General features: G+C 32.7%; 1 long non-coding RNA gene across 1 annotated transcript; it reads right to left on the reverse strand.

Annotated features, from left to right (window-relative positions):
- Positions 1–1,013: 1,013 nt before the first annotated feature.
- On the reverse strand, positions 1,014–2,191 carry LOC145041965 (uncharacterized). Its single transcript, XR_013680503.1, has 2 exons — positions 1,603–2,191; positions 1,014–1,517 (listed from the first exon to the last, which is right to left on the reverse strand). It is a non-coding gene; the product is annotated as an uncharacterized LOC145041965 (long non-coding RNA).
- Positions 2,192–13,745: the final 11,554 nt, after the last annotated feature.

A 13,745-nucleotide genomic window follows, 5' to 3' on the forward strand; every position in this document is an offset into this window, starting at 1 on the left:
ACTGTCTAAACATATATATGGTCACTTACAGTCTGAGTACTGTCTAAACATTTGTTATGGTTACCTACAGTCGGAATATTGTCTAAACATGTATATAGTCACTTATAGTCGACGTACTGTATAAACTCATATAGGGACACATACGACCGTTGTCCAGTTAGAACTTTGGTAGTTTTACATTATTAAGCATTACAACCAAAAGTCTTCAAACTCAAACAATCGGGAATTATAACAAAGTCCCAGATACAGATACACTAATACAAACTAGGTGTAACAATTGACAAAATTGGATCAATTATTGACGATCAGTTAATGTAAGTGTTGCTATAATCTAGATCAAATGTACGGTATGCTAATGTTTATTAAATAAGTTTAAACGGTACTACGATTAATTGCTCAAAATTTATATATTATGAATTGAAAGAGTTATGATTTTTCATCCGAGTTCATTTTAAGTACTAATTTACAATCAGGAATCAGTGTCATGAAAACCATAGAATTGTACCAGATTGAGCATGAAACCTTAAAATTTTAACTTCGACATAGTTTCTATTATTGGTAATTCATGTCGAAAATAGTTTGGAAATCGAATTCGGTGGTGACAAATCTTAACGATAAAATAGTTCAATATTTCAAAAATTATGTAAATTTATATACATATATGTATGAAGAGTGTATTTTTCAAACAATATAATATGTAGTGGCTAAAGCTCTTATAAAATCCATATTGCATATGTCAAATAGACAATTATGTTAAACACAATGTGTATATGTTAAGTAATTAAAAGTCTATAAAAACACTAAATATATACATATTTATTCATATGTTTTGTATCATTTCAAATACCAATTAATTGAATATATGGCAATTCGGGCATTTACTATATACAAATCCTGAACTCTTTAAATACCTTACCATCATACATGCTAAACCTTGATATAGGAGTGTATAAGTATTGTGCATATACATTATTGCCTTCAAAATCTAAAACGAATACACACATGTATATGACTAAGGAAACTATTAATACATATGAAGACTAATAGAAATTCTAACAAAATACATAACTAGGTACATTTATGTTACCAGTTTTCTTAATCACCAAAACACCTACATGTACAATCAAAAGCCAATAATATGCAATGCAATCTACACAAGATCATTCCCAAAACTTGTTGTACACAAATTTATCATCAACGTCAACTGAAAATCTGAACTAGATCACTAAACGTTACTATATCAATGACAATAAACACAAACCCTCTCCACAATCCTCCAAGAGATTTCCAAGTACTTCCAATATCTCAAGAACTTCTAGATATCTGCTTTTGATCACATAGGAAAGTCACAAACTCACTCTTTCTCTCCCTTCTTTCTGTTTCTATGCAAAGCCAAGAGCACCTCCATTGGAGGTGGTTTTCTTGTGGTTTCCCGGTGAGCTAAGGAGCAGCAGCCCCTCCTCCAGTCAAAGAAGCTCAAACCCAAACATCCTTCTGACCTTCTCCTATATCAATTTCTGTCAAAAGCAAACCCAAACAACCATTTTGTTCATTCCATAGATTCCTGTTAAAACAAACAAAATCCCAAAAGAAACTTCTTACCTATTGTTGATCGGAACTGCCAAAGCAATGGGGAAACATCGTGATTGTCGATCGGGCCAGAAAAGAAGAAACACGAGGATCTCCGGAGACGCCTACTGCCGCCCTCTGCTTACCATTTTCGGCATCGCAAACCACCACCTTCATCGCCTCCTTCCATCTATCCTTCGCCCTTCGCCAGTTTCTTCGATTGGAACCACCCAAGCCCCCTGAATGTCGATGTGCTTTCCTTTTCTCGAGCTGTGGCTGCCGACGAACCAAACGCACCAAGGAAGGCTCGTCGGAGACTGATCGCTGCTACGGTTCATCACCGGAACAGCCCCCTCGCCATCACAGCTGTTGACGACAACCATCACCGAACCACCTCAGTTTGCTTCTTCAACCGTTCGATCCTTTCCCCTTCCTTGATCTGTGGAGAAGACGACGAAGGACTCACCGGAGATCGACCTCCCCGTCCCTCCTCGCGATTTGAATGACCACCATTGGAACTCCTTCATCGCTTCCGATTCGTTCGTTCCTCCCGATCCCCAAAACAGATGAAGAAGATGATGCGTCGACCCCTTTGTATACTTGATGAAGTTGTCGAAATCAGTCCCTTCAATTGTATAGCCAAAACTTAAAATCAGCCATTTGATAAAACCCTTACAAACCTACTCCCATGTGATTTAGTCTTTTCAAATATAGTCCCTAAACAATTTTAAAAGATCAAAAATAGTCCCTTTGTGTAAAATAAATTACAAACTAACCTTTTCTTTTAAATATGAAATATTTGAAAACAAGTCCCTTTAGTTAAAATATTACAAAAATAGTCATGCGCTTTGTTTTAACTCAAAAGACGTCAAGATGCGGTTTTTCACGAAAAGCTTCACCAAAATGAATCGGGATCGAGATCACGCTTCGAATGTGAGTTTTTACAGCCCCTCTTTTACAGTTTTAATATCTGTGGGAGAATGCATGTGTGTCTATTAAAGTTTAGATAATTTTCATATTTTATACACAAATTAGCAACATATTTTATTATTGGTCAAAAACTTATTAAATAGCAAATCTAAAATGCTATAAATCATTTATAAACTATATAAGTAAAGTAGATTGCTATAATAACAAATGTTGATATTATAAGTCACATGAATGATGATTGGATATATATAAGTTAAAGTATCTCATGGAAGCATGGAAAGATATAAAAATGACCAAAATTAGTATTTGTGTATAAAGCGAAAGTACATTGTCATAATCGATGGAATGATTAAATCCATGAAATTATATAATTATTTAGTTAAAATTTTAAGAATTCCAATTATCGTTTTCCTAAACGATGAATAATTTTACATATCTAGTGAATTTATAATGGAATATATAGGTTCATCACACCTATTCCAATCACACCTACTTTGTATATTCCATATAGGTTCATCATACCTATTCCATGTAGGTTCATCATACCTACTACATATATTCCATATAGGTTCATCATACATATTCCGCATACCATATCCAATACGTTTGAGTTTCCATTATAAACTATTATGGGTTTCGCGAAAGCTAAGATCTCAATACTTAGTAGAAACCATACAATATATAACCATTAATCCTCGAGGGAACGACTAACGTCGAGTGTAAGTGTCATATTATTGATCTTATATGGTTCGACCGCCCGCCTGGAGTTGCTAGCTACAACTACGTCTGATGAGATTAATTTTGGCGTTGGCGTTAGCATTATCGAACATTACCACGTGTTACAACGGGGTGAATGACTTTAGCACGCCCTATTATGGTGTCGGTGCAATAATAAAGTATAGTGTCACGATTTTCGGTTATGATTTCATATAAAATCCTAGTTTTGTTTCGTTGCCGTATAAAATTGATATTGGGTTTATACGGGGTTTTTGTTCAGTGATACTAGTTGAAAAGTGATACTAGTTGAAAGAGACTATATGTAATGGGAGAGCTTGAGACTCAAAATGATTAGTGTCAATACAAGAAATTAAGTTGTATAACACTAAATTATTATCATGACACGACTAAACAAGATTAATTAACTTACATAAAATAAGTTATTTATATAAACCATTTGCTTTTATAAGAAAACACAATATGTACGTGGGAGGAGTTTGCCCCACCGGTTAAGTGACGGTTTTCAAATTAAGTCAAATAATACTTAATTATTGTCAATTACTTATATGTATTTTCCAACTTTTATACATTTGGATTTGAACAAATGGTATTTATAAATGATTCATAACACATTATTATAACTCTATTATTTTAAACTTTTAATAGAAAAGTAAATATTGATAAAAGTTGGTCAACCGGCTAAATCTTATCAAACACTTTTGGTTATAAAAATACTTTGTGTCAAAACCTGTAGAACTCACCAACAGTTTTGTTGACGTATTTTAATGCATGTATTCTCAGGTTATTTAGCAGGTCGGAAGTGTTCGCTCAGAAGACTCTCCGTTAGTTATATTATACCTTTGTAAACGCCGGATTTTTAGGCGTGTGTCACGATTTAGTAATAGTCATTGTCAATGTAATTTCTATTTTGGTAATAATAGAATATTATATTTTTACTATTCAATTTATGTTTAATAATTGTGATTACTGATTTACGCCGCGCACCTCGGCGTTTCCGCCGGCGGCCGAGGGTGAGTCACTAGGATGAGGTTGTATGTAGTATAAATATTGTTTGGAGATTGTTAAACCGATTGTTAGTATCTATTTATACGAATACTAAATATTTTGATTCACAAAAATATGTTCACATTTACTTTTATCGTAAGTATGTTAACATGGATACTCATATTGGATTTCAAGTATCGGGTCTCACACGAAGCATATCGGTAACATTATTGACCATGTTTTGCACAAATCTACTTATGATAAGCCTTAGTGTATGACCCTTAACCAATAGTTCTAATTTTTATAATTTTAATTCTAAACCGCTTAAGGAATTATGGATTAAAATAATATAATGTTATAAAATAAAATTTAACAAGAATTATTAGATCATCTTATTAATAAAAATTTATAAAATTTTCAAAACTAAACGTGTATCATATGTCTAACCTAGCATCTCTGAATAATGATCTTTTAGTTATTAAGATAAATAAAGGGTATTTTTCCCTTACACACACACACTCTCTCTCTCTCTCTCTCTCTATATATATATATATATATATATATATATATATATATATATATATATATATATATATTAATCATAACATTCATATATTTTAGTTTGTCAAATGAAATGAACAAAAGTAGTGAATAATTTTACACGTATTTCTTAAGGACGAGGATTTTTCGTAGAAAATACAAACTTTTGTCAATACATATATGGAACACACGTAATTAAATTTTATTTAGAGTTTGCCAAAATAATCATGCGAATATTATGAAGATAAAGTATATAATTACTTGACAATCTCAAATGTGTATATAAATATAAGATTTGTTTCATTTATTGTTCATTAAATCATTTCAAAATTCCAAAAAGATAAACTAACCTAAATAGTACTCCACACAATGGTTAATCTCTATGAAACACGTATAATGATGTTTTGTATAAGCTTTTAGGCAGGCCCGACCTTACATAGTTTTAAACTAAGCCCTTGCTCAGGGCCTCCAATTCTAAGGGGCCCACTTAACCCAAAATTCAATTAGGGATTGATGGTTCGATTTTTTGCAGAACGCAGGCATGCAAAAACCAATCTCGCACGCTGAAATTGAATGCGACTCAGGCACTCAGCGATTGTTCTTCTTCATCTCTGCCCTTTGATTCTATTCTTTAACGAAGCAAAAACCATTACCACTACTAGTCTTCTTATGATTCTTAGTTCTTTGTTCCTAGATTTGATGATTTAAAAGGCTAAATTCTAAAAAGTTAAAAGGTATGTTCTTATTCAGTTCCTTCTCTGATTCTCTACTTCTCCATAACTGATAATTGTCTATTTTTGAATGCTGATTATCTATGATTATCTATGATTGTGAATTTGTGTCTTATGAATTGTGATATTCTAATAATTTATGATAAATTTTGTTATGTTGATTAATCATTAAGTTGAATATGTTTAAACTTTGATGTAGAAAGTAGAATAGTCAGGACTGATTCTTCATTCTCGATTAGGCTATTAGGGTTAAATTTTTTATCAGGTTTTTTGTATTGTGAATTTTGTATCAGATTTTTGAGTTATGTTTTCTGAAAAGTTTGGACTATTATTCTTATTATTGTCGGTCTCAAGCCTCGGATAAAGGAGGAGGGTTTATAACATTAAATATAGTAAATGCCAAAGGGCCCTAAATTTTTGGTTCGCTTAGAGCCCCAAAACTGGTTGAGTCAACATCCTTTTGGAGAAGGAGGCACATCGGTCGCGTGATCTTCGAGAAATCTTTGATAAATCTTCTATAGAACCTCGCATGGCCCAAGAAACATCGCACTTCTCTAGCACATGTTGGGTAAGGAAGGGTTTGGATGACATAAATTTTGGTTTTATCAACTTCAATTCCCTTTTTGGAGACAATATGAACCAAGATGATGCCTTGATTGACCATAAAGTGACACTTCTCAAAGTTTAACACTAACTTTTTCTCAATGCACCTTTTTAAAATCTTCTTAAGATTATCCAAGCATTCGTCAAACGAATTGCCATACACCGTGAAGTTGTCCATAAATACCTCAATTATATTCTCTACATACTCAGAAAAAATGCTCACCATGCATCTTTGGAATGTGGCGGGGGCATTGCATAATCCAAATGACATCCACTTGTAGGCAAACGTACCAAAGGGGCATGTGAAGGTCGTCTTGTCTTGATCTTCGGGTGCAATGGGTATTTGATGAAAACCCGAGTATCCATCGAGGCAACAATAATGGGATTTTCCAGGCAATCTCTTGAGCATTTGGTTGATGAAAGGAAGAGGGAAATGATCTTTTCGTGTGCTTGAATTTAACTTTCTATAATCAATGCATACCCTCCATCCACTTAAACTCGAGTGGGTACCATTACGCCCTTGTTATTCTTTACAACTGTGATTCCCGTTTTCTTGGGAACCACTTGGATCGGACTAACCCATTTGGAGTCGGAAATCAGGTAAATTATGTCCGCATTAAGGAGTTTGATGATTTCTTTCTTAACAACTTCCATCATGGGAGGATTTAATCGTCGTTGAGCTTCTCTTCTAGGTTTACAATCATCTTCTATGAGGATCTTGTGAGTGCAAATATTAGGACTTATCCCCTTGATATCCGCTATCGTCCATCCCATTTCTTCTTTATGTTCCTTCAATACTTCAACCAATTGATTTTCTTCAAAGTCTTTCAATTGAGAGGAGATGATCACCGGAAGAGATTTGTCTTGACCTAGATAAACGTACTTCAAATGGCTAGAAAAAACTTTCAATTCAAGTGTGGGTGGTTGGATTATTGAAGGGGGCATCTTGTTTGGAGAATGAGATAAGGAAACTTGAGAAATATCCTTCTTTGTGGAACTGTTAACTTCTAAAATCTTCACAATCTCTTCAACTTCGGAGTCCAATGTGTACATATCCAATGTTTTCTTCAAACTTTCACAATCAAGACTCAAGTTGAGCACCATCTTCAAAATATCTCCATATGATAACTCGAATAGTTGTTGGGTGATTGGTTTAATCACATTGACCCGATACAATGGAGAAATATTGCTAGGATACCTCATGGCTTCAAAGATGTTGAAGTGAATGGTCTCGCCATCGAACTCCATGGTGATCTTCCCATTATGAACATCAATAATCGTGTGAGCGGTATTCATGAAGGGTCTTCTAAGGAGAATCATAGATGACTTGGACGAAGTCTTCTCTAAAAGGTCAATGACATAGAAGTCCGCTGGAAATATTAGTTGATTGACTTGCACTAGTACATCTTCTAACACGCCTCTTGGAAATACACTTGACTTGTCCGCTAATTGAATTATCACTCCGGTTTCTTTGAAATGTCCAACATTGAGAGATTGAAAAACCTAGTAGGGCATCACATTTATTGAAGCTCCAAGATCTAGCATTGCACTTTCAACATGTAAATCACCAATTGTGCATGGAATAGCGAACATTCCCGGGTCCTTACATTTGGGTGGTAACTTCTTTTGGATAACCGCGGACACATTTGCATTGACTTGAATCTTTTCAAATGCCTTTGAGGATCTTCTCTATCCAAACCATGGAACTTGGTAAGTTGATGTATGAAACTTGACTTCAATTCAATTCCCTGGCGGTTTGCGGGATAAACAATATCAAGAGGTGTGTGAGTAACATCTGTCTCCATCATTTGTCTAAGTGTCAACTCTAAGGGGGATTGGGTGGGTTGGGGTGATTGGGATATTGTTGCATGTAATTGGGATATTGTTGGTAGGGTGGGTATTGGTGGTTCATTTGTGGTGGATAAGGTTGGTAGTTAGGGTATTGGTGATAAGGGAGTTGTTGTGGTGGATACATTGGGGGTTGATGCATTGGAGGGTGTTGGTAATTAGGTGGATTTGGGTAATGTACTTGTTGTTGAAGTTGAAAGGCATTGTTTTGAGGTTGGTTTTTTTGGTGGAAGTTTTGGTTTTGTGGTTGGTAATTGGGTTGGTTTTGAGGAGGGGCTTGATTCCAAGGTGGCGTATCAATGAGATGTTCTTGTTGTTGTTGTCTTGGTGGTTGGGGTGGGGTATTGGTGTCTTGATTGTTTGGGTTTAGGTTTGGGTTAGGATTGTGAGGTGGAGTGTGATTCATGGCTATGTAGTTTTCAAAAGGAATGTCTTCAAAGGATGGACCAAAAATTGGAGAACTCGGTTCGGTGTCGGTATCACTTGAAGTATGAACTTGATCTTCTATGTTGATTAGTAGAGCTGATGAAGAAGCTTGAACAAGTTGTTGTTGCTTTGCTTGTTTTGCTAACTTTTTCAACCTTTTTGCTTCTTTTTCAATTTCCGGATTGTATAGTAGTTCACCGGTTCTTGTAGACCTAGGCATAAACAATCAAATAACAATAACCAATTTCCCCGACAACGGTGCCAAAACTTGGTGGGATGTCCAGTCCACCAAGAAAATTACACCCTTTGTTTGCAAATAAAACGTAATATAATGGTAAAAAGGGGTATCGATCCTCGGGGAAATGGTTGTATTCAATCACCAATGTAATCCAAAAGAACTAGTGTAATTAAACTAATTAACTACAATTAGACTAAAAAAAGGGGGGGGGGGGTTTGATTCCTTGAAAACTAAAAAAAAAATTGAATAATTAAAAATCTTGCAATTAAGCAAGTTGATAAGATGCTCAAAGGTTGGGAATAATTGGTTAACTATGGTAATTCAACTCAATGAACATTTATGTGTTTATCATTAGGATCTAATACAAAGCTTATCCTTCATCCCAAATTGGTTATAGCAATCATGAAGCATGAGATGCCAAGATTCCTCATAGATAGTATGGAGGTTGGGGAAGCCCACAATACACCTTCTTAATTAAGATCAAGGGTCAATTGAAGCAATTAATCCCAAGAAATCAATTAGCCTTAAGAATGAAGGAATCCCTAATTCCTAGAGGATGTCAAATGCTTACACATCCATAAAGGAGTTATGATTCATAAGCTAGAGATGATTTCTACCATCATAAAGCTTTTGTTTGAGATAAATCAAAATCAAAGAAACAAATCAACAATTGCTCATTCAATTACTAAGCTCATGATCAAAGCATCAAATAAGCATAAGAATTGCAAACTAGAATCATAAACATGGAATAAATTGATAATTAACATAAATCTTTCAAAACCCACAAACATTCATTGGTTTTCAGCCAAAGTCAACCAAATAAGAGTATTAGCCACTCATGGCAACAAATTAACAAGAACAATAATCTAATTGCATAAAGAAACTACCTAAGATTTAGAAAGATGAAAGGAAATGGTTTCTAGCTCCCAAAATCGCCTCTTGCAGGTCTCCAATGGTGAACAATCGTCAATGTAGCTAATAGATCTGATCCCCCAAGGTTATGGTGTGCCAAATGACCAAAATGCCCAAACTGGGCAGTTGCGCGGGTACCCGCGCGACGAAAATTCCACCCGTACAAGCGCTGCTGTGTTGCCATTGGTCCACCATTCCACTACTCCACCCTTCCACTACCAAAGATTCCTTTGGTCCCCCCCCCCCCCTTTGTCCATGTAATTTTAATCCACCAATCATCATTTAGCTACCAAATGGATGTTCCAAACCCAAAATTAGAAATTTATGATCCATCTTCACAAGCCCAAATAATCCAAGCCATCAACATTAAAAGCCCAATTCTTCTTCTTTTATTCCGCCTAGCCCAACAATGCCTCGGGAGCCCACTAAGCCGTCTTCACTCTAATCCACAATCACAAAAAGCTCCAAAACCCTGCAAAATTCCTCATGCAACATAACAAGTCCCTGATACGATCCATGATAAAGAAATTAATTAAAATACAATGTAATACTAATACAAAAAACTAAAAATCTAAAATAAACTAATAAAAAGAAAGAAATAAAATAAGCTATCAAAAATGCAAATTAAATGGAAATTTTCAATAATCTTTTTTCTTAAATAATAGTTTTGTCATTTATTTTATCCAAAAAAACAAAATTTTTCTTACCATTTTTTATGTATGTATGTGAATTTTCTAATATAATTGTACGTTCAATAGTAGATTTGAATAAATTAGAATAACTCTAGAATGGTTTTAGAATCATTATGTGTGTCATATTCTATTAAAATAATATGATATAGTCTAGAAAATTTATAATGTATTATTCAACAAAAATATTAGAATATTTTGAAAATTCTAAAAAATTTACAGGTAAGGTAAAAACCAGTATTTTTTCTTTAATTTTTTTGGATAAAAAACTAATGAAAATAATATTTATAGACAAAGTCGGAACTTTTCATTTATTTTGTATCTCGTACTATTTTTTGTTGACACATGAAATGATTGGTTAAGAATGTGTCTTCAAAAGTGCTTATTTCTTCAATTTGTTACATTTGATATAAAGAATAAAACGATTGTAACTAATTTATTATATAAGAAATAAACAAATGAAAAAAAAAACATATTTGTCTACTATGTCTAATGAATAAATAAATATCAACAAAACACAAAACAATGATAGTAATGGTTTGTTTACACACAACATCATATAAAATATACAAACACACACTTTGTTTTTCAAAAGAAACTTTATACAACCAAATACATGAAAAAATTGGTCATGTAAAAAATACTAATTATATAGACTATGAGTTGCCAAAGAAAATATATTTGGTGATATTTTTCCAGAATAAGTACCTAACATATTATCCAAAACAAAAGATTATCAAATTTGATAATAAATGTTTCTAACATATAAAAGAGGCTTTTGTACTACTAATGGGTTTGAGAAACAAAAAACAATCTTTTTTTATTGCATTAAGTTGTAAATTTTGTGTACATAAATTTAAAGTGATTGTATAAAGCTATGAAATAACTATTTTAAGTTATGGTATTTTTATAAATTTTATGTTAAAATATTAATGATTTATGTTTGTATGTTTGTATTAATTTTCTGGTGAATATATCTATTTTATGTGTTGCACAAATATGTAAGAATGTATTAGTTTTTATAATAATTTTACATTAAAGTTTAATTTAGTGAATTAATTGGTTTCTTAAACTGTGAATATATTATTTAAACATGCAACTTATGATATATATATATATATATATATATATATATATATATATATATATATATATATACCATATTTGGAAAGAATAATGATTGTGATGGTGGCATAGGTGGTAGTTGGCGGTGTGTGGTAGAGTTGGTGTTTGACTTCTTTGAATATATAAATTAGTGTATAAATTGATTGTGTTATTTTGTCACTTTTATGTATAAAGCTTAAAATGAACTTTATTAAGTTGTGTATTATATATATATATATATATATATATATATATATATATATATATATATATATATATATATATATATATTCTTTTACAATATGACTGAATGTATGCATTAAAATATTAGACTGTGAATTGATGAATTAATATGTTCATTCAACTATAAATATGGTATTTTGAAATGTGAATATGTATTATAAATGATACATTTTTTTAAACAAAACTAAAATTTTGAAGAGTGAAAATTGAATTTGTCAATGCATAATTCTATATTTATTATTAAATTTTATATATTTAGCTAAAAAAATAAAAAGGTATGTGTTCAAAAGCATTACCAGAGAAATAGGAGCTATAATGATTATCATATTAAGTTTGAATACAACTAGAAAATATCACTTGTTGGGCAGTTTCCCTCAAAATACCAAGTTTCACCATTTTCATAACAACCTTTTCTTTAAGTAGTGCTTGTTCTAATTTCTATATCTCACTTCCATGAGCATCTTCTTTAGTTATTCACAAGTTGTGGCACGAGCAAAGTCAAAACTTATGATTTCCGTATATTAGTTTCACCAGGTAAGGGTTGCGTCCTTAAAAGTGTAGGTGATAACTTAACACGAAAACCTTTCGTACACAAGTTGACATGAAATTTTGATTCCATCTTTTCACTCCAGGGATTCATTCCTACAACCCCTTCAATGTGGTAGAAGGATCTAGGTTGACGTCACTATCACTTCCACATTTGTTGCTTTTGAAATCTACCTTGTTTAGAGTCGTTGTTCCTGTTGACTTTGTAAGTGACCAAAGTGTTAGCTACTAATTGTTCAATCATTATCTCGATCGTAGTTGCATTAAGCGATTTTTCTAGTGTTGGCCCATCACTTATCGACATCTTGTGAGGCATTTCCTTGTCCCATTATAATTGGTTCACAGAGAGATAAGTCGCATGAAAATATCGTTGTAAATATAGACGATAATGTTACAGTTGTGCCAAACATGTAGAATTGTCCTGGGTTTGCCCAAGATTAACTCTACTATGAGTATTAGATGTAGCAAACCTTTTACAGTACTACCAAGGGTGAAATTTTACACTTGGAACGAGTTAAAAGAAACCACCAAGTATTGGGACAAACGTGTGATTTACTAATAAAATGTTGCAGAGAAAGTTAACTACTACTCGATGTTCTAACTACATCTTGAGTTCTAAAGTTTTGATTCATATGGATCGAGATGTTTGTGTTGGATTAGGTGTCTAAGCCCAAAACTATAATTGGTATGTACTTGACCTGAGAGTAGTATGGTCCATTTGGGTTGCATATCATCAGGACAATTTGATAGGATGGATTTTTAAGAAGAGGTTATTTATGATTTATTAATATATTATAAGTTCTAATATATTAATATGAAATCATATGATTTAATTTGGATTGATCAAGAATTAATTTGGAATTAATTTAGTGATCAAAAGAGACTAATTAAATCTATAAGGACTATGGTAATTAGTGAAACATATGGATTGGACCATTAATCCATGTTGGACTAAGTTTATATAAGATACATAAACAGTTGGACCACATGAACCATGGATCATAACTCATACTAAAAGTAAATACAAATATGGTAATTAGTAAAATGCCTCGGTTAGTCATTTGTTTAAAAAAGATTAATCATGTTAAAAGTAAATGCAAATAAGAACTTTCATTGATGCCAAACAACCAATACGACAAAACTCATACTAAAGATGATTATATGAAACCCAAAGAACTTGACCATTGTGTTGTGTGCTTTTTACGATAAATGTGCCTCCTAAGCATTTGCGGAGGTTCTAAGAACCACAAATGAGAAAACGCGTATATTTATAGGGATGCTAGTGATTGTATATTAGTTTTTTTTTTTTTCACTTTTTTTAAAGTAGTTATGATAATTTTAATAAATTCTATCGAAGTCATTTTTTAAATACACTTAGGATCACTTTTTCAATAATTGTTTTAGGATTTATTTTCATGAAGCAAAATAATTAAAAATACTTCCATTCTTCATTGTGACCTTTTTCCATATTGATACACAAAAAAAGATAAAAAGAAATTGTTTTTTTCTTCAAAATATTAGAAACCGTGTTCTTTACTTCTCTCTTCTCGGAAATCAGAATCTTTATATTTCATGTTGTAGACTAGTAGTTTCAAAATCTGAAGGACAAGTAGTAGGGATTAACTGATTAAGGTATTGCCGGTT

The sequence above is a fragment of the Lactuca saligna genome, chromosome 4, assembly GCF_052625555.1.
Source record: "Lactuca saligna cultivar CGN05327 chromosome 4, ASM5262555v1, whole genome shotgun sequence".
Taxonomy (NCBI): Eukaryota; Viridiplantae; Streptophyta; class Magnoliopsida; order Asterales; family Asteraceae; genus Lactuca; species Lactuca saligna.